The 25,460-nt window shown below is 36.4% G+C and overlaps 1 protein-coding gene across 2 annotated transcripts in view; it reads left to right on the forward strand.

The window, feature by feature from the left end:
* The first annotated feature begins 9,397 nt into the window (after window positions 1-9,397).
* Window positions 9,398-25,460, forward strand: part of LOC132155895 (contactin-5-like) — a 285,593-nt gene continuing 269,530 nt past the window's right edge. For both annotated transcript variants that reach the window (XM_059564654.1, XM_059564656.1), the window contains exon 1: window positions 9,398-9,820. The gene's annotated coding sequence lies outside the window, so the exon portion shown is untranslated. The remainder of the gene's footprint in view (window positions 9,821-25,460) is intronic.

Raw genomic sequence — 25,460 nt, forward strand, 5'->3', positions numbered from 1 at the left:
GAAACAAGATTATCTGGTCTGATGATCCTCAATTCCAAGAATCATGTTTGAAAGACGCCATCTCTGCTTATCATCTGCAGAGTACCATCCCAAAAGTAAAGTGTGCCAGTACCAGCCTCATGCTGTGGGGCTGCTTTTCAGCAGCAGGGACTGAAGGACTCATCAGAGTAGAAGTAATGATCAACGCACTAAAATATTGCCTTAATGATGACATAGTCCATAGCATTCAGAACAACAGACTGGGCATAAAGTTCACCTTCCAACAGGACAATGAACATAAGCACCACAGCAAGAGTCAAATATAGACAACTCTGTGAACTTCCTTGAGTGGCCCAGCAACAGCCTAAGCTTGAACCCAATCAAATATTTCTAGAGAAACCTGAAGAGATGAGGAGAAGGATGGCAGATAATTAGCAAATGTTGATGAGCAAAGCTTGTCGCATCAAACAAAAAAGACTTGAGGCTGTAAAGGTCCTTCCGCAAAATATTTCGCATGACTATGAAAATTGTAGAGTCACACTGAAGGCACCAAAAGCTATTTGACCAAGAAGGAGAGTGATGGGGTGCTGCACCAGATGACCTGGCCTCCACAGTCACCGGACCTGAACCCAATCGAGATGGTTTAGGGGTGAGCTGGACCGCAGACAGAAGGCAAAAGGGCCAACAAGTGCTAAGCATCTCTCGGGGAACTCCTTCAAGACTGTTGGAAGACCATTTCAGGTGACTACCTCTTGAAGCTCATCAAGAGAATGCCAAGAGTGTGCAAAGCAGTAATCAATGCAAAAGGTGGCTTTTTTGAAGAACCTAGAATATGACATATTTTCAGTTGTTTCACACTTTTTTGTTATGTATATAATTCCATATATAACTCCACATGTGTTAATTCATAGTTTTGATGCCTTCAGTGTGAATCTACAATTTTCATAGTCATGAAAATAAAGAAAACTCTTTGAATGAGAAGGTGTGTCCAAACTTTTGGTCTGTACTATATATATATATATATATATATATATATATATATATATATATATATACACAGTGGCTTGCAAAAGTATTCATACCCCTTCATTTTACCCACTCTTGTGTCACTCTGTATTAATGTGACTCAAAAGGAGTTAATATCAAAATGTCAAAGCTTTCTCTTCCCTTTTTTGTGCAATGTAAATGCATAGTGATCATTGGGCTTTCAAGTCCAGGGGCAATTTATTGCAAAAATGAATACGTTACAGAGTGGGATTTGAACCTGGTTCCCTTTCAATTGGTCACATTCGATGTTACGAATGGGATCTCGCCTGAGAGCCTAATCACCTTAGAGTGGTACAAAACGAGCCAATGGTACACAAAGTACCTTGGTCTGCGGAATTTGCATAGCGAGCTCCGCCCCGCAGAGCGGGTATATAAGAGCAGCACGAGCAACTCGCATTCAAGCTTTCGCTTCGGAGCCGAGCACTTCGCTTGCTGCTTTCACCGGAGTGGATACATGTGAGTCAGCTGGTGTTAGTGTGACAGCACGATTCTGCGGTTCGTCTGGGTTTCCTGCGACAGCTCCCGCGTTCTCCTGAGCGCTTCAACATCCCTGAAAGAGCTTCTCTTTTCACAAAAGAGTAACAGGTCGATTTGCGTCTTTTTAAAGATGTCATTTCGACCGTGTGTTTCTGGGTGCGGTCAATACATCGCTCCTCATGACGGCCACGTTCGCTGTGTCACGTGTTTGGGTTTCTAGCACGCTGAGACTGCGTTTGTGGATGGCTCATGTTCTCATTGCAGGGACATGACCATCTCGACGTTGAGATCGAGACTCGATTACCTAAAAAGGTATAGAGTCCCCTCTGCCACACCCCGTTGTAGCTCCTCTTCTCGTAAGAGGGCTACTTCGGCTGGTGGCCAGGGTGATCTGAGGGTTACAGTGTGGGCTTCCCCGACGAGTCAACCTCCTCGGGCCACACCCCCCATCACATACGTCGCAGCCGGTTGAGTTTCAGGATGAGTTTGCTGGACCCTCTCGGATCGCCAGCACCCCCCTCTGGTTCCTTTCTTCCCGGAAGTGCACCAGGAAATAACCAGTTCATGGAAGGCAAACCTGTCCGAAACCGTTCTGGTACTTCCTCCGCCTTCACTGCCCTCGATGGTGGGGCGGCCAAGGGGTATGCTAGGATTCCCCCGGTGCAGCGTTCTGTTGTGATGCAACTGTGTCCGCAGAGCGTCTCCGCTTGGCGTGGGGGTCCCAAGCTGCCCTCCAAGGCCTGTAAGTTCTCATCCACGCTTGTGGCCAAGGCTTACAGAGCTGTGGGTCAAGCCGCTTCTGCCCTCCATGTCATGGCCTCACTTCAGGTCTATCAGGCCAAGCTGCTCCAGCAGCTGCACGAAGGCAGTGCTAACCCAGGGGTCTTGGAGGAGGCGCGCACTGCTACCGACCTCGCTCTCCGGGCGACAAAGGTCACTGGGCACCTCCTTGGGTCAGGTGATGTCCACTTTGGTGGTCCAGGAGCGCCACCTATGGCTGAACCTGGCAGACATGAGAGAGTCTGAACGGGCTCAGCTCCTCAACTCCCCGGTCTCCTAGGATGGCCTCTTTGGCGACGCGTTAGAGAGCTTTGCCCAGCAGTTCTCTGCCGCCCAGAAGTAGTCTGAGGCCATCAGACACATCCTGCCCCGGCGGCCCACTGCTGCCTCCATCCCGCCGCCGGTGCAGCCGCCTCAGCCTGCTCATCCCTGAGGGCATCCCCCTTCGGCCTCCTCTACTCCCACTCGTCTTGCACAGACCTTGTGCAAGATCAGGGAGGACGAGGAGCAGGTCCTCATGGTTGCGCCTTTTTGGCCCTGGCCGGTTCCCCGAACTTGTACTCCTTGCACCTCCCTGGCCAATTGCTCTGAGGAAGGACATTTTTTTCTCAGAGACGGGGCACCCTCTGGCACCCACGTTCGATCTGTGGAACCTACATGTGTGGGTTCTGGACGGGTCACGGAAGATTTAGGTACCTTGCCACCACAGGTGGTAGCTACCATCACTTCAGCTAGAGCCGTGTCCACCAGACATGCCTATGCTTTGAAGTGGAACCTCTTCATCACTTGGTGTTCTTCACGGCTTGAGGACCCCTGGAAATGTCTGATTGGGTCAGTGCTTTCCTTTCTTCAGGAGGGGTTGGAACGAAGACTGTCTCCTTCCACCTTCAAGATCTATGTGGCCGCCATTTCGGCTCACCATGAACCTGTTGAAGGTAAGTGTCTTGGGAGGCACGATCTGATCATCAGGTTCCTGAAAGGAGCAAGGAGGCTCAATCCACCTCGCCCTCAGCAAGTCCCCTCTTGGGACCTCGCAGTGGTTCTATCGGCACTGAAATGGGCTCCCTTCGAACCCTTGCTCTCAGTAGAGCTAAAGTTTTTATCTTTGAAAACTGTGCTCCTGACGGCTTTGGCTTCGGTGAAGAGGGTCGAAGCGTGCCTGGAATTTGGGCTGGCTAACTCTCCCGTTATCTTGAGACCCCGGCCTGGGTACGTGCTCAAAGTTCCACTTGGGGGAGCAGTTAAACAGTTTAAAAGCTGACTTTCAAACTAATTTTTTGGTATCAATACTTTTGGCATAAAATCCTTTTAACAATCTTATTTTCTACAAAAAAACATTTATTGTTGTTATTATTATAATTATTATTATTATTAATGTTGAAAAGAGCTGAGAATATTTTTTAGGTTTTTTAGTGGGAATAAATTGAAAGAACAGCATTGTTTTTACATTTGTTAGCCTACAGTTATTTATTTGTTACATTTATATTATTTACATCAAGCTTTTGAATGGTATAGTATTGTATATTGTTACTGAAACTTCATAATGTTTCACTTGATTATATATTTAGTCAGGAATTATAGTTTGGAAAAAGTCTTTGGAAAAAGTCTAACTAGTAAAATGTTTACACGTTATGTGAAAATTAGTACAAGTATATAAATAAATAAAAAGAGACTTACTCATGTTTATGATCTCTGCTGAATAAAGTGCTTCATTCTTTTTTTTTCTGAGGAAATCCATTTCTCAAATCCTCAACCACATGACATCTTTTTGGGGTGAATTATGTCTTATTCCTCTCATCGCGAAGCAAACAGTAAAATAAACACTTGAAGAACAGTCTAGCTGCGTTTTCTTCTGTTATGGGCGTATTCAAGCCGCGCGCTTCAGTTTGAATCTGAATAGCGCGTTCAGCGAGGGGGCGTGGTCACATTAGATATAATGAAGGGAGACATGAAAAACAGACATCCCGTTGTTTTAATATGGATTACTTTATCACAGAAAATCTGGTTTCGGCGGCACTTGTTTAGTTTAAAAGTAGACCTGTCAAGCTTTCTATAGATATCTCTCTCATGTCTCTTCGTTGAGTATTCACGGAGTTACAGTTCATTTTAATGACGTGTTTGTAAATAAAGATCAGCGCAGACAAAGGCTGCAGACAGCACACCTTGTTTGTTATCTTTATTTTATAAGTGCACAAAGTTTTGTTGTTATTATGTCTGTATCCAAAGAAAAGTAGACCCTTTACAGATTCGATTGATGTATTGCTCTTATCTGTACGATTAAAACTGAAAGTGTAATTTAAGTTCTTTTCGGGGTTATCAGGAGAAAATGACTCAAAACGCGTATCCGCGTTAATCGACATCAAAGGGTTAAGTATCTTTGCAAGTACATGCCAACTTATTCTGTTAATCATAACCCTAACCATAACCAAACAGTCTACTAATTCTCTAACGTGTAATTGCAAAGTTACTTAGAACCAATAGAATGTCTACAGGGAACCTTCAAAATAAAGTGTAAAAAAATGCCTTCATGCAATTTTGAAAGAAAAAAATATATAAATTATAAACGTTTTACTATTATTATTTCTTTATTTATTTATGTCTAATCACTAACATAACTGGATAAACTGAGCTAAGGGGCTTGTACCATGATGGTTGCTGAACAAACTAAGGGTTACAGGATTAGTTTTGAGCTGACGAAACCAAACTAGTCCAATCTGCCTTTGTTGGTATCATGACGCTGACCATAAACTTTCTCTGTTTATGAAACGTGCACATGAAAGTGTGACATCAGTAATGAACAGCCAATCACATACCTTAAAACTCTGATTCGCTTCTCGTTAGAGAGTTATGCGATTCACTACCAAGGATTGAACGATTGAAAATAAGAAGAATTTAAACACATACAAAGCTGGCTAGTCAGCTATACCATCTTCATGGTACATGCTCCAGGTATCTGCATTGAGAAGTTTTTAAACAAAAGCTGAAAATAAATACCAACTTTCTCTATTTTAACCTTAATTCGTGGATTTCTAATGTCAGGTACTGTAAAACAAAGAGGGGATTTCAAACATCTGTCTACTGATGAGCCCTAGATCAAATTTTACAGTGCTTGAACACAGACAGAGTAGGATGAAACCTGTTAAATGAAAGGTGCATCTTTAAAGTGAAAGTAAGCTGGAAATGTTATTTAGAGAAAAAAACTTTTGTGAACAGGCGTGAATAAATGCAGCTATAGTGTGAAATAAAGCAAATATACACAGGACCAAGAGCAGAGAATTCTGTTTAATTAAAGATGAAAACAGAGACTCATACTTGGTTGAGAGATGGTAATTTTAAGCAAGTCAGCTGTGAATACATTTGTTTCTTCTGCTGCTTTAGGCCTCTAAATATGCATTACCTAAAATATATATATATATATATATATATATATAATTAATAATAATAATAATAATAATAATAATAATAATGATAATAAAATAGAAAACAAAAATAAATAAAAAAATCACATAAAAAAGGTGAACAAACAATATGTCCCTTGAAATGTTATTCTTTTGGAGTTTGCTCCATTTCAGTGCATCAGTTTGTTCACTGGCGTAACAGAACACTGAAACCCACCTCAGAATCACTTGTATCAATAAAAGTATAACAGCTCCCCCAGAGGCCAAACATTGATCCTGCCACCCAGAGGAGCTGAGCATTTTGCACATCCTTCTCATACAGAAAAAGTCATAATAAAGAGCCAGTGAAGCGTAACATCCCCCAAAAGCAATAATGCATGCAGTAAAATGTCTGGCGAGGAAAACAACAGACGGTTGACTTAATCTGTCAGAAGAACCCAGAGTTTTAGACCAGCGCTTTTGAGAAGCCACAAGCATATTCAATATTTCAAACTGATTGGCTGTGTGCACGAGTACAAAAAGTCTTGACAAAAAAGATCAATGTGCTTATTAAAGGAATAAGCCTACGAACTACAACAGAAAGCTTTATGGAGATGAGATTATGGATCTGCTTTAAGCTTTTGGATCTGAAACGAGACGTTTGGATTGGTGATGTGGTCTTTCTTGTGGCCTTAATGAGGGCTTCATGTAGATGTTAGCCTCTGCTGCCAGTTGTTTAATTTATTAAAGCATTAATCCGGGATATATTAGAGGATTGTGCTCAAAGCTTTATGATCCGGTCTTACAGAAAATCTACACTGACGTTGTCAACAGGGAGCCGGTGGCAAACAGCTCCACTCTTTTGGTCTGCTTCTGTCTGTGCTGGGTTTAATTTGGCATGAAGATCATACCAGTTTCTTTCGTAAAATCATGAAAGTGTCTGATTGTGCAACTTGGTTTAGGTGGATTAATGCAGTGGTTTTGGTGCTAAAAATTAGCTGTGAAGGTTACTCCAGAGAGCTGAATCTCAGAATGCGTGTTTGCATTTTTGTTGCTTTATTAATGGTGTTTAATTAGAGCCTGTTCCTCAAGCGAAGGAAAAACATCTGATGCACGGATAAAACTCTCAAGGCCCACTTCTGTGACTTATTCAGTGTCATTGTGGAGGGGTAGACTGTCCCTGACAAGAGAAAAGAGACATTCTTGACAGAAATGAATAAATATAACATGTCTATTTAATGCAAAATGATTTGTTTTGAAACAAGAGTCAGGGAGTACAAGAAGACCAAAAAAAAAACATATTTGATACTTTTAGCCATGATAGTAAGATAGTGAAGATACCAAATAAGTTTTTTAAAGACAGACATACTTTAACAAAACTATTGACTGTGTATAAAATCAGTATAATTAAACAGTTATATGGTATTACAGTATATAAAATCTCCCATAGCATGATAACATTCATTTCTTAAAATTCAGGCTTCATTTCTCAAATAATGTATGAGGTGGTATTAAAGTATTGAATAATAAATTAGTAATTTTTTTTTTTAGTCAGAAACATGTTTTAATGACACTGGAAATTTTCAACCATTCTCATGCCATATTGAGTCAACATCGCATGAAATAAAATAGTTATATCTGAATAAAATAGTTTTTGTTAGGAAATATGTTATGGTTCTTGATTTTTATTTCCATTTAAACAATTATATAAACTACATTTACATTTACATTACATTACATTTATTCATTTAGCAGACGCTTTTATCCAAAGCGACTTACAGATGAGGACAGTGGAAGTAATCAAAAACAACAAAAAGAGCAATGATATATAAGTGCTATAACAAGTCTCAGTCAGGTTAACACAGTACACATAGCATGGGATTTTAAATAATATAATATAAAGAAAACAGATAGAATAAAAAAAGAATAGTGCAAGCTAGTGTTAGAGGTCTTTACACATACACACACACACACACATACAATTGCATAATTAATGAAAAGAAAATAGAATACAAAAAGATTAGAAAGGTAGTTAGATTTTTTTCAAAGAATAGAATTAGAATAGTGAGTGTTAAAGTTAGAGGGTCAAATAAAGATGGAAGAGATGTGTTTTAAGTCGATTCTTGAAGATGGCTAAGGACTCAGCTGTCCGGATAGAGTTGGGGAGGTCATTCCACCAGGAGGGAACATTGAATTTAAAAGTCTGTAAAAGTGACTTTGTGCTTCTTTGGGATGGCACAATTAAGCGACGTTCATTTGCAGAACGCAAGCTTCTAGAGGGCACATAAGTCTGAATTAACAAATTTAGGTAAATGGGTGAAGAGCCAGTGGTAGTTGTGTAGGCAAACATCAATGCCTTGAATTTTATGCGAGCAGCTATTGGAAGCCAGTGCAAATTGATAAACAGAGGTGTGACGTGTATTCTTTTTGGCTCATTAAAAATTAATCTTGCTGCCGCGTTCTGAATTAATTGTAAAGGTTTGATAGAATTGGCTGGAAGACCTGCCAAGAGGGCATTGCAATAGTCCAGCCAGGAGAGAACAAGAGCTTGAACAAGGAGTTGTGCAGCATGTTCAGAAAGAAAGGGCTTGATCTTCTTGATGTTGAATAAAGCAAATCTGCAGGATCGGACAGTTTTAGCAATGTGGTCTGAGAAAGTCAGCTGATCATCAATCATAACTCCAAGGCTTCTAGCTGTTTTTGAAGGAGTTATATAAACTCCATTTGAAAAAAAAAAAATAATAATAATAAAAATTTAATAACATATATTGGATAATAAATACCTGAATGTATAGTTAACTATTAAATACTTTATTCATCTTGATTTTTTTATGTAAATATTTTAATATACATTTTTTAAACTTAATGTGAAATGGTATTGAATACTAATACTACTTGATTGCATAGGTGATTGTATTCCATGAATATTTTGAATAAGAATACATTTTAGAGTTTCATTTTACAATCAGTAACCAGGAAAATTAAGAAATTATTTAGTACAAAATTGAAATAAATAAACCTGTGTAGGCTATTTATACTCAGGCTACACAGTATTCTACTATTTACAACAGACGTGCTTCAATATGTTTAGTAGTAAATGTTCCATATTAAACTAAAAGTTCTGCTTGAGTCTGGATATATACTGGATATATATATATATATATATATATATATATATATATATATATATATATATATATATATATATATATATTAGAGGCAATACTCAGGCAATATAGCCTTCCCTGTGGATCAAAGTATTCTGAACTGCTTTGCTGGTCTAAGTTGTCTTTATTGGCTGGTTTTTAGAAAGGTGTTCCTGTGCTTGGACAGGCTAGAAGAGCATCTAAAACCATTACGCTATCCGCAGTTTAAGCTGTTTTAATCTGTTTTAAACTGTCCCCTATAGATGAATTTATACTTTAGGCTACAATAGATTTTAGTTTCAATATCGATTTTGTTTCAGTACCATTGCTGGTATTTTAATAAAATGTATTGGCTAACTGAGTTGATTGCTACAAAATAGGTTAATGGTACATCAAAGTTTTTTTTTTATACAAATACAATTGCGAGTACATAGAAATTAAAATTTTGAAATTCAACATTGCTCATTTCTTCATAAATGCATTCTAAAACACCAAGTGGCTTTTTTATTAGAATGAAGTATGTCGTTAGGTGTGCGCGCAAGCCTTTGCTCGTAGGTATTTATTTATTTTTTTTTCAGTTCAGAGCTGAGACGTGCTAGCTGCTTCAAACAGTCACTCACAGTCCGAGACCCCAGCACGCGCAGTGCAAGAAGTGAGACGCTCCGCCAGCCACTGCACATCTCTCTCTGTTTCAAATCGCTTCAGCTGTAAGGGAGGGAGAGAGCCGTCTGAAGGAGGAATTGTAGGTGAGGTTTGGACCACAACCGGTGAGGTGGAGGAGATCGCGCGCCTCGCAGACATTTGAAGGATGCGCTGCCGCGCGCAACGGCGCGTCCTGTAGAGATACAACGAGCTTGCGGGATTGAAGTGTCTGGGTTTCTTTCTCTATCCATGTTTTGGCTTTGTGCAAGAAAACCTGTCACTATCTGACACTCCGTGAGCGCACAACATCACTTGACGGACGAAAGAAGAGGAAGGAGGAGTGGGCTGTTTCTCTTCTCGCGAACATCCAGAGTAAGTCGGTCTGATTTCTGCTGAACATGCTGCTTATCAGTGTTATTTCAGCTGCGCTGAGAGTTTCATGTGTCCCACCTGAAGCCAGTTGGACGGTGATGATACACTGTAAAAACACTGCAAGTGATGATTTACATCAATGCATCTGATCAGTATCGGTAAAATCTAGGGTTGCGCACGATCAGAAATAGTGGAATGTCTGCATTGTGAACATACATAGATGTTCACCCAGATGTTTGGATAATCGCCTGGGTTTCCACGATTATGAAAAACCTGAAAAAAAGAGAGAAAAATAACATAAATAATTTGTTATTTCCACCCACCTAGAAGTCATTGAAGTGAATGATACATTTTAAAATGCCTTTTGCACGAATTTTTCTTTTTTTTTAGTTAGTTATACTTGACTTTAAAATATAATGAGCAGTTTCTACAGTGTTATCAAGTAGTTGTGAAATTCACGGAAATCATTATTTAAAAGCTGTTTGGAAACCCCGAATATGTCCACAAATGTGTATGCATGTATCTGGTTGTACTGCAATTGTTTTTTTTTTTTTTTGTTTTTTTTTTTTACGTTGTAAACCATTTTTTTGCAACAGTTTTGTTGTGTTGTTACTATACTGTCAATGCACTTATAATTGTCAGATGACTGATAATATTGACCTGTAAAACTCTGTCAAGGCAATTCAGAGTGAGTTTATTTGCAAAAATAGGAAACTAAAAAGACTTTTGGTAGATTTATTGTCCATCAAGGAGAAGGTTGGTTCATCAGATCAGTCAATGAAATGATGTGTGATTCTGAACATTTCTGCTGTTTTCTTTCGGCCCCTGCAATATCTTTTTTTTTCTCTTCAAAGTTATGCCTCAGACTGAAAATATGTCATGAAAATGTCCCATGAGCAAGCTCTGGAAAGTTTTCAGACTGAACTTTACTTTGATGTGCTTTCATTATTATCTCTTATATCTTGCTTTCAAATTGAAGACTTTTCTGTTCGTTGTACTGTTGTTGTTGTCTGATATATATATATATATATATATATATATATATATTGTTGAAATTTTTGTTTTTGAAATTTAAAGGAACTGCGTTCATCTGTAATGCTGATAGTTTTCACAAGACAAAATATCTTCTCGAAGTAAATCACATGTTTTTGATCGCAGTCATCTGATTTCCCTGGAACGTTTTAAGATCCATCAAGATGTTTCTCCCTTGTACATTCATTTATCTTTTGTCTTGCAGTTAAATTAGTGTGTAACACTTTAATGAGGTTGTTTTAACTTTGCAAGTTAATATGAAATCGGAGCACCCTGCTGTTTTGTGGGTACCAAGTTGATTAGATTCTCCTTTGCACACACAGTAAGAACGTAAAAAGGCTTCTTGTGTTCATTGGGTACTTTGATTATAGTATCCGCAGAATTCACATCAGGCCCAGCCAAATACCAGACACTAAAGATCTTATGGGAAAAGCAGTGTCTGCATGGATTTTCAGAGTCTGATGGACATTATATTAGAGCTGTTATGTTTGCAAATTCTTAATACTACCGCTTATTTGCATTAGAAGATATTAATATCCTTTTCTTTCTCCATTTATTGACTCTTTCATCTTCTAAGCATTGCAGCAGGGTGCAATTAATGAAATTCAGTGGCCCTGCTGTGCTTTTATTTGTGTTTTGTCCACTAAGTTTTATTAGAGGATATGAATGAAATATTAATGAAAATGTGATTACATTCTTAAAATACCTAGCAATGAAGTAGTTGCAAATGGACTCTGATTGAATTAATGTTGTTTTAACAAATACTCTCATTTGAAAACTGTGACAGTTATTGTAGTGTTTTTGCAGGGGATATTTAGCTAACAATACTATACTTTGAGTGTAAATGGATGTTTTGTATACGTTTTTGTTAGAAGAGTAGGCGAACTTTATTTAGTGTAGAAATAAATTTCACTGAGAAAATGTCATTAAATGTCATAAACAATTACAAATAAACAGCTCTGAATCAAAGGTGAAATTTTGAAGTAGAAAATCTGAAATAGTATTTCTTTTTTTATGTACTTCTAAAATGTTTACTTCCTTTCTTGTATCTAAAAAAGAAGATACACACCTGAATACATGGGTCAAAGGCTCCTATATTACAAATATTTCATATTATGAGAATAAACTTAAAGAATTTGGACAAATATGGAATGATGTGGCATGGTGTTATAAACACCCCTGTGTGGCCACATGCAGTGCTCGCTGCAGCTCCTGTGCATGACCCGTTTGAGTAGTTACTTAGCAACACCTCAGGCATTCAACTGGGTCAGACCTGCATTCAGGAGACTTAACACCGCAGACACACACTTGTTCACATGATCTGTTCACGTGGAGACTTCAAAGAGTCTTTTACAGAAACTTAATGTCAGGGTTTCTGTTGTTTTCCATGCCAGTACTTTAAAGCAAATGGAAGTCACTCTTTTCTGAGGAGACATTTTCTAGTAAACAGTTGCAGTTTAAATGGAACATATATGTGTTCCTGTAGCTCAAGTGGCAACGCATTGCGTCCGCAAGCGCAGGGTTTGGGGTTCGAATCCCAGAGAACACATGTTAGGAGAAAATTGTTAGCCTGAATGCAATGTAAGTCACTTTGGATAAAAGTGTCTGTTAAATGCATACATTTATTTAATTAGTAAACTCCTAATTTTCTGCTTATTAATAGTTAGTATGGTATTTGTTATGGTTAGGTATTGGGTAGGATTAAGGATGTAGAATATGGTCATACAGAATATGTTCTTTATAAGTACTAACAAACAGCCAATATGTTAATAATAGGCATGCTATCAAGCCACTAGTTAATAGTGAGAATTGGTCCCTACACTAAAGTGCTACCAAAAATCCTCTTGAAACAAGTTGTTCAGTTTGAATCATTGTTTATTTATTAAATGGTCTCATAAAATATATAGCAAATTTGCAATCATGGCGTTGTTCTGAATATCAACATGACTGTAATTACAGTACCACTGCACTCATGCTTGTGTGATATTTCTTCATTTAAATGTGTCTGCAGTAAAAGGGAGAAAAAAAGAGTTTGAGCAGTTTTTTTTAATAAGAGCGATTTCAAAGCTGATACAGCTAATGCCCGTTACTAATTGCACTGTAGTGTTAACACCCACATTCATCCTACTTCTGTGTATTTCAGTCAAACACATAACAGCCACACAATTTGGTAACAAACAGGCACAGATGATTGCATGTACTGCATAATAATAATAAGCCGAAGAACAACTGCTTCCTTATGCACTGGATGACTGCAAATAACAAAAGTTTTAGCTATGAAATATCTGTAAATAGATTATTTGGAGTACTTCTGTCATCATTACTTTGTGTTTTGCTGAAAACAACAAAAAATAACAAAAACAACAACAAAAAAACAACAACGATAACATCAACAAAAAAGACTTTTGCCTTAGTTATGTGCTGTAATAAGGGATACAGTTCTTGCACTTGCCTAAGTTCACTCTCTATTTGACACACAACCACACATATACAAAACACACTGGACACATACTACTATAATTGACTGTTCTAAGGCAATATATGCTTTTTGAGCTATTAAATGTGAGGTCAGATGTGCCCATCTGCTCTGGGGTTCAGAGCCACTACTGAACACCATGCACTTTGATATAAATTACACTGAAATGGTATTCAACTGATTTTAGCCTGTCTCTCTGTGAGAGTTTATAGAGAGGCAGCATATCAAGAGTATGAGAAAATGTGTCTTTCTGGCATCGACTCCATCTTGGTAGGTTGAGTAGTGCGCATGGGCATCACTTCGTATTTAAATGTGGTAGGGGCAGTGTTGAAGCTGTTTGGAAGTGTGTGTGTGTGTGTGTGTGTGTGTTTTGGCAAGATGTTCTGGTTGTGATGTTACCAGGAAATGTAGTAGCTCAGTAGCCCCCCCCCCCCAAAAAAAAAGATTCTGAAAATGTACTCATTCTTAGGCCATCCAAGGTGAGTAGATTAATTGGTTTCTTTATCAGAACAAATCTGGAGAAATTTAACTTTATTTAATTTGCTCACCAATGGATCATCTGCAGTGAATGGGTGCCATCAGAATGAGAGTCCAAACAGCTGATAAAAACATCACAATAATCCACAAAATGGATTATCTTAGATGACCTGATGGCCTTTCAACAAATGTTCTTTTTTGGATGAATTACTGTATCTCTTTTTTTGCGTATTCTTATATTATTTTAAAATAATAATTTACAGTTTAAACAAATAAATAATCTATATGAAATGACATCAGGTCTGTAATACAGTACAAATCTCAATTGTAACCCGAAAGAAACAATTGTTAAAATAATTATTACAAGCTGTATAAAATTATTGAAAGAATTTTAATTGCGCATTGAGTGGCTTATATCAGCATAAAACTCAGTTGTCAGATATTCAAATGCTCCCATTGAATCTATGATACACTGTATTTTGAAATTTGAAAATCATTGTATATATCAGCTTGAGGATATCAAGATGATTCATTGGTTGTTTGGTAACACAAGGGATTCTGGATCTAAACCGCCTTCATATTTAGTTTTAATAAACTAAAACCTACTAGTGGTTAATGAGTGTAGATTAAAACGACATATTCAAGTGCCAGATCGCCTCTCATTTTAATACCCACTAACAAAATGAAAACTCCTGTTCATCAATTGGACATGCGTCTGTATTAGAAACATCCATGCTGAAAGCTATTTTTAAAAAGTGGTGGAGACCAAAATCAGCCATGACAAAGAGTAGTGGAGACATGTCCCTTCCCTGAATGACGCCTGTGGTGATAGGCTATACCGTATTCTAGATATATAAAAAATGTAATTTGAACATATCCCTGCAGACAAAATCTATTAAAGTTAGTTTATTAACGTAATATCAGCTCACTATATATGCACTAAAGTTCACACAGCAGTTTAATTTAGGTTTTAATTTCCATCACAGTTTGACATGGTCTGATGTCTCCATCTTAACATCTCACAGTTTTTTAAAATCCATTCTTACAGTATATAAAACATAATGGCTTTGCTTTAATACAACTTATATGTAGTCACATGGGTGACTGAGAGCTAGCTTTGTCAAAAGCATTTACACTTTGGCACAAAGTTTATATGTAAAAACAAAACAAAAAAGTAATATAACAGTATAACTTATAGTGGCAAATTTGATAACATTTGTTTCCCGGTAGCTTTCCTGTGCACATATCTTTATGTGGGTGTCTGCTTTGTAAATAGTACATTTACCTTGCGGTGACGTGGCTCTGCATGTGACAAATGGTCAACTGCACTTCTTGGTGAAAATGTTTTATTATAAAATGTAATAAAATTTTGTCTTTGAATATTGTAAAAAGTGGTGATTAAATATCTTACACTGGGTTTTAGTGAACTGAAATTTTGCGACAAAGCGTCTCCTTTCTCTGCAGAATGCAATATATCTGCTCAACCAATCACAGCACACCAACATTTCCTATTATAATAAATGTTGAAAACAGTTGTGCTGCTTAATTTTTATGCATCAACCATGATATACTACCAATTATATTTTTAGGTGAGTGATATATCAAGATTTATAAGAATCCAAATGTTCTGTTTTAGCATATTATTCTTATTTCAGTAGTTTTAATTAGTGAATTAATATATTATTTGGGATGCACAGATACCACTTTTTTTCAGAATGATTTTTTCTTTGTACTCGCCAATACTTTTATTTTCATAGCATTTGAATAAAAACCATAATTCTAAAGCAAGCTAAACATGTTCAACATGCACACATTTGCATCGTTACAGAATGAGATAGATAATTAAAGCCTTTCTACAAGTACAGGAGCGCAGTATTGGGCCCAATATCAGTATCAGTATTGGTGCATCCCTATATATTATGACAATGTATCATGTCATATAATCTTATAAAATTACTCATAAAGTGACATAAGTTTTTGGTCATAATGCCCACCCAAACTAAAGGTTATTGACATGAAACAGCGGTCTAGAGTTCAGGGCTAATTGAAAGTGACAGCTGCACTGCGAAGCTTGAGGAAACTGTGTCTACATGCAGAGGGAAAACCAGCAGCGTTTTCCTGAGATAAGATAATTGGACCTGGAGGGTTTTTCACTCACTGAGATATGTGTCTAATAAAATGAAAATGGACAAGTATGTTTGAAAAAATTCTCGTAGTAAAGATCTCAAAATGAATGTCCTGGGCAGTTGCTTATGCTGTTGTTTATAATCCCTGCATTAGATGTATATTCTGCATTTATGCTCCTGCTTTTGAGAAATCATCTATGTGATATGTCATTAAAAATGTATTCTTAGCCTTACAGTTCTGGCGATATATTTAAATATATTGTTTGATGTGAAACTGAAGAGTCTTATAATGGATATGACAGTCTGTGGGTGCAGCATTAAATCTGTCAGTATTGTAATAGGTTTTAGTCAATCTGTGTCTGGTTAGTAGATCTGATTTTAATTTTCTGGACACGATGCAATATAGTATCCTGTTTTAAGTGCAGTATGTGAGTATAAATGTTATTCATACTCAATGTTAATAAAGTCATCTTTTAGCTGATGTGTGCAATTAAATCTTTCTTTTGCTGAGAAATGGAACAACAATATTGATATACTCATCTTGGACATGCTGTATACAAATGCTTAGGCAATAAAATATTCTGTATTATGAGTTATAGATTCAACCCGACACTGACCTGAGGCTTCAACAGTCAGCAGACAAGAGCTCGGAGATACAAAATCCTGGGAAAATAATTAGACAGCTTGCCATTCAGACACATCAACCCTTTCCTGATGATGACCACAGGCCTCTTTATAAGAGCTGTCACTCAAACAGAAATATGGATGGTCTTATTTCAAAACTTCCTTTCCCCATCTCTTTGCCTTGGTGAATAAATCATCTTTAACTGAACTCTGAATCTTTATTGTTTTCATGACAAAAGAGATAGAACAAAAATCTATTTTTTGTCTACTCATTTTACTCATTCTTTTATTATCTCCACTGAGTAAATCTTCATTTTTGGATTATGGTTTGGCTTAACATCCTACATCTGCTGTGTGCCTGTGTTTGAAGACATCTTGACCTTGTCAAAATGATGTAAGTGTGTCTATTCTTGTTTAGTAGCTTTTCAGTTCTTTTGGTTGCTTTTGTCTTGCTTGCACGGGAAAGGGGTAGATGTGTATATTGTTGGCATATGGTGGTTGGTCCAATTTAAATTAACTGTTAACTGGTAGGTTACTAGACTAATAATTTTGTTGTATAGATAGCTGTGAAAACAGCGATTCTCAACCTTGATCTTGGAGCAGAATTGAGAAACACATCTAACACTCTTACAAAGGTGTTAGTGACTTCATAAAAAGTGAATGATTTTATTTTATTAAAGAGGATACGTTAGGAGAGATAACTTCTGGGAACACGCTTAACACAACCATACAAACCCAATACTGGACCACAGAACTCAGCATGGCTTAAATAACAAGGTTTAACAAGGGAGAAGAGAAACAGGTTGGAGCTAACCAATTAACTAGGCAAACTGAAAACTAGATCAAATGAAAGAAACAGTGCAAGCTTAAGACATACTGTAAATGTTACACTTTTTGTTGACATAAAAATTTGTCCTCATGAGTTTAGCTGTATACAATTTTATTTATTTATTTATTTTTTTTACCGGGTTCCAGACTGGATAATTCTGAAAATGACACCCTTGTGTTTTCGAGTGTACAGCCAATCCATATATTTTGTTAAACGATGATGTCATCATCTTATGTCCTATGTCACGTAAAAGCAACAACAACAAAAATGGCGGACTGCATGCTTGTGTTTGTGTTGCAGAAGCTACTGAGCCTATTAGCTTTACTGAAGCAAAATTGTCTTGTTGTTGTTGTTGTGTTAGGTTTCTATATAGCGTGCAAGGTTTATGCACATGCTCCAAGTCTTCTTCTTCATTTTAAGTGTATCTCTGTGGCAAAATTACAGTGCCACATACTGGTCTGGCTTGTATACTAAACTATTTTGAGTCCGTTTCAGTTCATGTGTATGCAGATATTTTTTGAGACAATGCTGTGTTTACAGATTTATTTATTTATTTAGATCGAGGAAAAATAAAAGATTGGATAGTGAAAGCTCTGGCTTTGTGTGGATGTGGTCTTAGCCATTGGTCAAGCATACAAAAATAAGTCCCTTTCTTTCCTGAAATGATGCCTTTGGCCACACGGTTTCTTAATCTGCTAGAATTGTTAGTTTGTTTCTCCCATAAATCATTTGGTGTATGAGAGGAATCAGTTCATTGTGTTTTGATATTCATTTATTGATTGAGTTCTTGATACTCGACTAAGGTAGAGTGAACCACAAGAATACTTGTGAAAGTAAAAAGTCTTAAAATTGTATCTATAAAAGTATCTATAACATCACCAACAAACGATTTAATAAAGATCACTGAAATATGAAAAGAGTAAACAGATGTAATTAAGTGCTCTGAACCAGAAGGAAGCTCCCAGTGCTCCTTGAGTGCACATTATGATCATTTTAAAGTAAGGATTTAAAGTATAGAACAAAGAGGATTTTTGACTTGACGGAAAGTAGGCTAACTTTTAAACAAACATCTGAACTGCAAAATCTAAGTATAAGAGGCACTTTAGGGTCTAGACTAACCTCTCTAACCATTCACATGGGAAACTGCATTGTCACTCCATCTTTTGTCGCTAACAGTTATTTCTAGGCAGAAGATGCCATGGAGGGGAGGTGAAACTGGTCTCTTGCCCAGAATTGCAGTTCACTTTATGACCTAATGATATTTGGCTTAGACTGGTGCATCCTCAGTGTCAGAGTCTCATGGCTTCAGCATATGTTAGCTTATTGAATGATAAATCCCAGAGAGGATATTGTATTGGGCTTGTTGAGTCATGTTTTTTTTGTTTTGTTTTTTCTTATCAGATAAAAATAATATCCGACTCAGTTGAGCACATACTGTAAGATTTTCATGCACGTTTAAGAATGTACTGTATGTGCATCTTTTGGCATTTCCATCCAGCATTTTTCTATGCGATATCCCAAATCTCCCACAAAAAATGTGGCTGGAAACATAGCTACTGTCACACCTGTAACCAAATATGCAATGCCTCCTTTAATAGTACATTTTTGTTCAAATCAAGATGAATGGTGTCCTCATTACATTTTACTTATGTAATCTGATGTGATTTGAGTTAAACAGCATATTAAATGAGAAAAAAAAATGTAGGGCAGGGCTTAATTGTATTTGTGGATAATAATTGATTGGATTTTGAAAAATGGAATACCAGAATGAAGGCAGGTAGTTTGATGGGTGGAATTAAAATGAGTGATTTAGAATCAGAGCATCATTCAAACAGGAGGTCAAAGTTTATATGACCGGCAGTCAACCCTGCTTATAGATGAAATGATTACACATTTGCCAGCAAAAAAAAAAAAACGGCCAATTAAGTTGCGATAACAGCACTTCTCAACTTTCTTTGTGGATCAAATTTAAGAAACACTAATCTAACACACTTGCATATGTGTTAGTGACTCCTCAAAGTGCATGATTTTACAATGTTCTGCTTTTTATTGCAAAAAAAAAAAAAGGATGCCACTTAGCCAGTGTTCAGAAACACAACATTTGTCCATTTCCTTTCTGAATAGATGCCTTTGGCTCCACAGATATGACAGTTTCTTAATCTGCTAGAATTGTTAGTTTGATGAACGAGACATCGAAAGCTCAAAGTTTGTCTGATTGGCTTCAACAGTTAACTCCTACTTGTAGATGACATAACTATACAATAACACCAGCAACAGTTTCTCTATTTACTGCCTTTCATTTATTGGCTCATTCATGCCTCTACTTGCATTTCTAAAATTTCTAGAGTTTCCAGTAAAAATTAACATTAGATGCAATAACTTTTAATATTTTTAACACAAATTATGATTTACATGGCCAGATTTATTAAGAAAGCCAATTCGCACAATACTATGTTGTCTATAAAACAATTTTATCATGCTGCAAGATTTGAAAATTAATACTTTTGAATGTTAGCGTCACATATACAGCTTGAGCCTGGGTTGAAAGTAACAGTGTACAGTAGATGCTTTACCAGTGACATTTCTTTTTTCTAACATTAAGTGGTCATCATATGAAATTCATGTCTAAGGTGACTGGATTTTTTTTTTCTTTCGTTTTTCCATAAAACAAAGTTGTCAACTTTCTGGTTGCATACTTTGAGATGAATGGGAACACTAAGTTTTCTGATAGTTTTGAAAGTTCTTGCATCCAAAGGATATTTGTTATGATAAATGTCATTAAGACAACATTTTTGGAGTAAAATAAAGAAGGTAAGGGTCAATTTTACACCCCCACCATTAACTTCAATGCAGCATATTCACAATACTCAGCTCTGTTCTGCATTTGAGCAAATCTGTCTCACCCAACATGATTGATTCACCCAATTTTCCCCTTTCCATGGTGGCATTCAGGTTACCATGCTCCCATTATGCATATAATTCACAAATAGCCTCAGGCAGTCATTACAAAGCCAAGAAGAACACGTACAAAAAAATAATATTCACAAGATACATTACATTTAATTGTATCTCTTTTCAGTGGAGCAATGTCATGAAGGACAGAAGGATTTTGGATAGATCCCAAACAAGACAATCAGATCTCGGTAAAGATAGATACAAGCTCACTGATATATTGAGATCTAGACTCCATCCATTTTGACTGGATCGGGTCAGTTTTGCACTACACTTCACGGCACGATGGGGAAAAAAGAATACTCTCAGTATGATTTCAAGTTATTTCCCGCTTGGTGGCACCTTAAATTGACTCCTGATAATAACGCAGAGGTTTAGCTATTTGACTGTTGGCCCAAGTAATTTGGTTTGCATAAAATATTAGGAGCACATTTGCAAAATGCTATGTGAACATGTCTCCCTTGTTTGCATTTATAGTGAAACTCTTCAACCTCAACAAATTCAGACCTAATTGAAGCCCTTTGTTTAAGGAGGCCTTCAAGTCTAATCAGTTTTAATTATTTTTAACTGGTCATACTGGGAGATGTCAGCATGGGGTACATTACAGCCTGGAGGCAGTCATCTGTTCGATAGTAAACGGCTGTACACCAGAGCCCTGTTTTAAAGGGAAGCACAAAAAGTTTTGCGTGAACACCTGGAATGGGAGCAAATTTTGGATCCCAGATAAATCTGAGATTAGTTATAGATTTAGGTGAGTGAGCTGACGAGAGGTGTCTGGAGGGTGGAGAGATAAGAGAGCTTAGAGTCACTTTCAATGAGGGACTAAAGAGATCGCTATCGTAGGAAAGAATGTATCACTACTGGATTGTAAGCCCTAGCGGTAGGCCTACTGTTTTTCTTTAACAATGTGATCTAAAGTAAATTTTTTAGATGCTTTGCTATAGCTATAGCCAGCTTTTTAATTTATCTGTAAGCAATTCATTTACAAAATAATTTATAAGATTTAAAGATGTTTTTAGTTGTATTTTTCTATGTACGCAGATAGTATAATAGCTTTTTATTACTATTGTTTTATTTGTGCATTCTGTATATGATGAATATTCCAGTAATGATAATTAATGGAATTTGTTAGGGAAAAACAGTGGAAAGCAACCCTTTTCATTTTTAACAACATTTTGATAGTTTACATTTTTTGACTACTGTTTTTGGTGCTTCCTCTTTCCGAGCAAATGCAGTATGCAGTATCCGTATGTCCTCCGCAAAATTGAACAAATACCATCAGTCCTGAAAGATGGACTGTATAAAATACATAATTTTTATAGCTCTATTAGCAATTTTGTCCCAAATTCATCAGTGATTCCCATCTCCATCCAAACACGATTGCTCACTTCAACTCTTGGCGTAAGTGTGGTGTTTGGGTGAGGATACCGGTGCTGTGCCGTCACATGCATTCGATGCCAGTGAAGATAATGGTGCTTGCGGACCCTCCGGCTGTGAATGGGCTCCTCCACTTTTCTCTCTTGATTTCATGTGACAGAGAAGCGACCTTATCTGGACAGGCTGTGTTAAAGAGTCTCCCGCTTTGATGTGTTATTTTTGAATGGTCTAACAAGCGTGTGGCAGGTGTGGATCTGAAAGCTGGAGGGACAGTAATGAGAGGCTCTCCGGTGCAGGAGGAAGTCAAATAGCAGGCTGTGAGGTGGGGCAGGGCTGGATCTCTGTCAGCGAGATGTGAGGCTAAGACAAAGACACTGACGTAGGTAAAGTGAATATTTATACCTGGTGTTTCAGACTTCAAATAACGTCAAACACAACACATTTCACTTCCTTACTGGGACATACTTCAGTGAAACTCAAATTGATAATCAATGAGTTATATGGTTACATTGTACAATACAGTTCAATTTCTTCACATTAGATAATGCATTATTTGTCAAGAACTAACAATTAACACCCCATAGTATTAATTAATCTAGCTTAATGTTCATTTTTACATATGCTAACACTTTTGTAACATCTGAAGTAGTGTAAATTAACTTCAGTTCATGTATTACAAACAAAAATGAATTAATATTGAACAACTGTATATTTATAAATGCTGTAAAAAATTGTTACGTCATGATACCTAATGCATTAAATAAGGTTAAAAAGCTAAGTGGTAGTTATGCTGATGAAATGTTGTAACATCTCGGCATGAACAAAAGCTCTTTTTTCTTCTCATGGAGAAAGAATTTCAGATATTTTTGGAATTAATGATGACAGCTTTCACCATGATGGCATGAAGGCTTTGTAATCTCTTGATAATTCAGTAGGTTTCATGAGAAACTGACTGATTGAAGAAGCTGTTTCTTCAAAGCTCTGAACAGAAGCTCACAACAGCACGCTGTAAGCTAATAGCTGTATTTGAAGGTAAATAGCAGGTTTTTTTAAAAGCCAGTATAGGAGAATAAAAGTATATACATTTTCCCATGAGATGGAACGATGGAAACAGATTCCCTCAGTCTGTGCTTGTTACGCATACTTATGTCCCAGAAAATGGGCCTTACATTGGAATTCAGGTTACTAACACATGCATTTGAGCTAATAGTTGAAACATTTGTGTTGTTTGGAACAAATAGGTTCAAACTATGGCTGTGAATCTTTGTGTAGACAGCTATTCGACTTAATTCGATTCACGATTTATAGGTTTTCTATTCGGTCCAAGAAAAATTTTGCTAATTTAGAATGATTCGATTCGTTTCACAATTAAATTTGATTTGTTTTGATTATAATGATTCAATTCGGCATTCTTAAAGTGCATTCATAGGATTATTTAAATGCTTCCCCTAAATTCTTTAAATGCTTAGTCAAGGGGCAGATTACACAGCAACCTTTATGGTTACAGAACCATAGGTTAGAGAAAAAATAAAAATGAAAAATAAAATGCTATTCCATGACATGGCATACATAAAAATGTATGTAAGCCAAGATTTAAAAAAAAAAAGAGCTTTAAAATATTATGTATAGGTTAACATTTTGTTACACTAGGGGCATAGACATAATTTCAGAAGTGACAATAATCTCAGAAATGATAATTTCATAAGTGACAATAATACAATAATTATATCTATTATAATTGTATATTTTATTCTATATATATATATATATATATATATATATATATATATATTTTTTTTTTTTTTTTTTTTTTTTTTTTTTTAGATTGTTTGATCATTCAGAATGTTCTTGAATAGATTTTAGCATAGTTGTAACTTTTTTTAGAAGTTCTGCACTATAATATTCAATTGATTAATAATTGGATTGAGATCCAGCAAGATTGTCCTTGTTCAGTCTCATGAAGGGCCATACATTGGTCTTGCTGAAAGATAAAGTTGAAGTGTCAGTTTTTTAGCATCTCGCCTACAACACTTCCATGTTGTTGGCACCAGCCATCCATTCTTTGGTTTTAACAAGAAGCGCAGTCTCAGCTGAAGCAAAAAATGCCCTACAAAATGTTCAGTCCAGATATGTAATAGATCAAGCCTGTCTGGGAAGTAATTTCGCTTATCTAGTCTGTTTGGGGATTTTCATGGCAGTTTGATCATACCAGTGAGCTCTAAATTGCATTCGCTGAAACAGAGCAATTGCAGCAGATGGACGTGACATTTGAAGGGAAAACGTGAAATGTAACTTCTCAGAAAAAGTACTAATTACCATATATCAAACCATTTGTGTATAGAATCATAAACCCCTGCAGACAAAGTCTAGTCATCAGGAAAATGTCAATAGACTATTTTTTTTTCTCATTGATTTTACATATGGAAATGCACTGCAGGCGTAACAAAATGGAAATTACTTTTGGGGAGGCTATACACTTTGAAGGAACTCTACAAATTGCACAATTCAACTTTTGTTTTTTCATATATTTATATTTTTAGTTTCATATATTTATTTTTAGTTCATTGACATTTTCAAATGAATCCAGATAAACCGTTACAGGTGTGACAGTTCTGAATACACTCCATCCTGAAATGTAAAACTGGCCTGCACAATGAATCCAGTTAAAATTTGAAATACATGACATTGAACTTGCAAAATTACTACACCACAAAAGGTTGTAAAAAAAAAAATCAACTTTGTAATGACTTTGTTAGCGACTGTTAATTTAAACTAACTGAATCTGTAGGACAGAGTAACTTAATCATCATAGTTATCATGGAATTATACATGAAGACATTTGGTAACCAAACCAAAACTACTGGTTACCAACATTCTTCAAATATCTTATTATGTGTTCCCAAGAAAGAAAGAAAGAAAGAAAGAAAGAAAGAAAGAAAGAAAGAAAGAAAGAAAGAAAGAAAGAAAGAAAGAAATATTTCTATGACATGACATGACTGATTGTATTTTTCACACAAATTCTTGCCTTTCTGGAAAATGCTTATGATAACAAAGTGAAAATAAAGAGTACCTTAATTTTATTTATTTTGAAATGGTGCTGTCTAAAAATTATATTTTAGTACTTGTGCACAGCTCATGTGCTGGATAAATGATGCAGATTCCCTAGAAAAAGATCCATTATACTGTAGCTCTTTAACATAATGAGATATAGACCTAAATGCATTTAAACAACGTTTGTTCCTTTCCTCAATTTTGTATTTTTTTCATGGTATTGTTAATATTTCTGTGGAATTGTTCATTTTACTTTCAGGGTAATATGGAACTATAAGGATCAGATTACTGGTAAAAACTTTTTTGTGTCATCTAGCAGGCTTTTAAAGTTTAAGTGTCATAAAATGTAGCCATAATCGTGCTTGTAAAAAACTAAATCGTTTGCTTTTCATTTAGTCTGAATTATTAACAGATAACTCCCATTTAATCCAGTGTTTTGCCCAATGCTTATTTCTTTTTGAATTGCAGTTTTCGGCACATGGCTGTTCCCCTCCAGTTCATTTGTGTGCTTTTTCTGCTACCTAGTTTAATTGGTTTTAAAAGGTTTTTCCTCTCCACTACTTAAACAGTTTAAATAATCTTATTTGTCTTGCCACATTCGCCTTTGGCTTGCTCACTGGGGTCTTTTAAGTCATAATTAGGTATAATTGTCTGGAAAGCTGCTTCGAAACATAATGGAGTAGTGCTGTACAAATA

Source organism: Carassius carassius, chromosome 13, assembly GCF_963082965.1.
Source record: "Carassius carassius chromosome 13, fCarCar2.1, whole genome shotgun sequence".
Taxonomy (NCBI): domain Eukaryota; kingdom Metazoa; phylum Chordata; class Actinopteri; order Cypriniformes; family Cyprinidae; genus Carassius; species Carassius carassius.